At 40.9% G+C, this 2,417-nt stretch overlaps 1 non-coding gene across 1 annotated transcript; it reads right to left on the bottom strand.

Moving 5' to 3' along the window:
• Nucleotides 1-1,969: 1,969 nt before the first annotated feature.
• On the bottom strand, nt 1,970-2,088 carry LOC138363883 (5S ribosomal RNA). The gene has a single exon (XR_011228224.1). It is a non-coding gene; the product is annotated as a 5S ribosomal RNA (ribosomal RNA).
• Between the last annotated feature and the right edge of the window lie 329 nt (nt 2,089-2,417).

Here is a 2,417-nt window from a genome sequence, read left to right as displayed (position 1 = left end):
TTTTTCGGCTACCTAACCTAACCTAACCTATAAAGATAGGTTAGGTAGGGTATATATATATATTTGTGACGATAATCTCCTTCAAGAGATTGAGCCTGCTCTTCCCTCCAAAAATACGTCACTACAAATATATAAAACTACTATGGAAGAAATGTCCAACAACGATAACAACATCTCCAAGGTTTGCCAGAGAGCAAAACGTATGCAGCCAGGAACACCTGCCTCACCTCAAACCGCCAAACTACCTGTCTTGTTGCCGGCTCCTCGCTGATTGGCCGCCGGTCTGGCTGCAACTGCACTCCACCCTCTATACTACTTGATGTCTGGGGCCACCACGACCTCAGTCCTCAGAATATTCAGTGCTTTCATACGGTTAACACGTCTTCCTGATAGACGTAAGCTTTGGCTTACGTATACTAAGAGAGGTGATAGCTTAAAGCCAATATTCCTGAACCTCTCATTTTATTGTATATTGCACAGCTTGTTATTGCTCACTTGTCTTAACGTAACTTTTCATTTTTTCATTTAATTATTCTTATTATTTTGATTGATTGATTTTATTATACGAATTTGTATGTCCATTTTATTCATGTTTTGTTTATTTAACGTAATTAAAATTTCATTGTTAAAATTTACTTGTGTTTTGTGTGTCTTCTCCTTACCTTACCACAGACGAAGTTCCAGATTTTCTATTTTTTTTTATTCTATGTGACGAGGCCATACCCCTAGCTTTGAACAGCCGAACACCAACGCGTTACCGTCACATATTATATGGGGGCCGTCCGGGAGCTTCACTCAGGTACTGGTGCCAAGTGGTAGTTAATGGTAAGTGTATTTAACTTTGTTAACGTAGCTTTTACTATTTTTCATATTCAATTTCATTTTTTATATGGTGCGGTGTATTGTGCATTACGAGAGTAACATATGGTGAAGGTGAGACAACTTTGGATTACGTGGTGACTGTAGGCCTTAGTCATACTCTTAATTGGTCATCTCTCCCTCCGTGTTATTACTCGTGTTTACCATCTTTGTCCCTTGGATATTTCTCATTTTTGACAGATCATCATATTGGTACCCTGGTACTGTGGTCTGCCCCGGGTCAAGAGCACCCAATCTTCTGCAATCTGACTGTAGGAGGACAAAGAGGGCCATAGTTCCTCTAGCTCGAACTTTAGTTGCTGAATTGGGACCTCAGCAGCAGTTCTCGTCACCAGTTGACACCTCGCACCCCTACACGTCAGTCAGAGATGATGATACATACAACGGTAGGGAATTAACTTACTTTTTCAGAGCACAAAAGTTCGCTAATTCTGTAAGTATCATATTAAATTCAGTAGGAAAAACTTGCTTTATGTCCTATAGAGACTCGGCAAGGTATGCCTACATCCTTGGACTACCAATTTTACTTTTGAGGCAATTAACTGTTTCATTTGTTTTCGAAACTCTGTTTCATTTGTTAGTAGGATTTTCTTGCCCTTATCCTCTTACATGAGTACCGGGTACAAGATTTCCTGCGCCATTGATTTAAATTAATCATTTAACATCTTGTACTTAACTTTAATTGTTAAAGATCCCAAAGGATAGGTATCAGTTGCCACGTTGTCCTGTTTCTGACATTCACTATTGAATATTCGTGTTACATTTATTTGCTAATTTCACCATGTTTTTTTTTTTTTGTTTTTGTTTTTTTGAGATATATACAAGAGTTGTTACATTCTTGTACAGCCACTAGTACGCGTAGCGTTTCGGGCAAGTCCTTAATCCTATGGTCCCTGGAATACGATCCCCTGCCGCGAAGAATCGTTTTTTCATCCAAGTACACATTTTACTGTTGCGTTAAACAGAGGCTACAGTTAAGGAATTGCGCCCAGTAAATCCTCCCCGGCCAGGATACGAACCCATGACATAGCGCTCGCGGAATGCCAGGCGAGTGTCTTACCACTACACCACGGAGACTGTTTAACATTATTGCCAACAGCATTTGGTGTTCCCAGGCGGTCACCCATCCAAGTACTAACCAAACCCAACGTTGCTTAACTTCGCTGATCGGACGAGAAGCGGTGTTCTCAACGTGGTATGGCCGTTGGCCATACCACTCCAAGCTTCAGGTTTCGTCTCCAAGCTTTCCGTGCAAATCCAGCAGGTGAAATAGGGACTTTAAGTCGTGCCAAGAAGACTGAATTACAAACTCTTGCACATGAGTATCAACTAGAAGTTCCCTACCAAGCCAACAAAAATGACCTACACAACCTGTTGCTGGATTACTATTTAGAGCAAGGTAAGATCGACTCTGAAATCATGAAACTTACTATATTGCAGATAAAACTGACTTGGCAACGATGAAACTCAAACTAGAGCTGGCCAAGATTGAACGTGAGCAGCAAAGAGAAGCAGCTGCCATACGAAGGGAAGAACAA

Source organism: Procambarus clarkii, chromosome 1, assembly GCF_040958095.1.
Source record: "Procambarus clarkii isolate CNS0578487 chromosome 1, FALCON_Pclarkii_2.0, whole genome shotgun sequence".
Lineage (NCBI taxonomy): Eukaryota > Metazoa > Arthropoda > Malacostraca > Decapoda > Cambaridae > Procambarus > Procambarus clarkii.
This window is presented reverse-complemented; position numbering and strand designations above follow the sequence as displayed.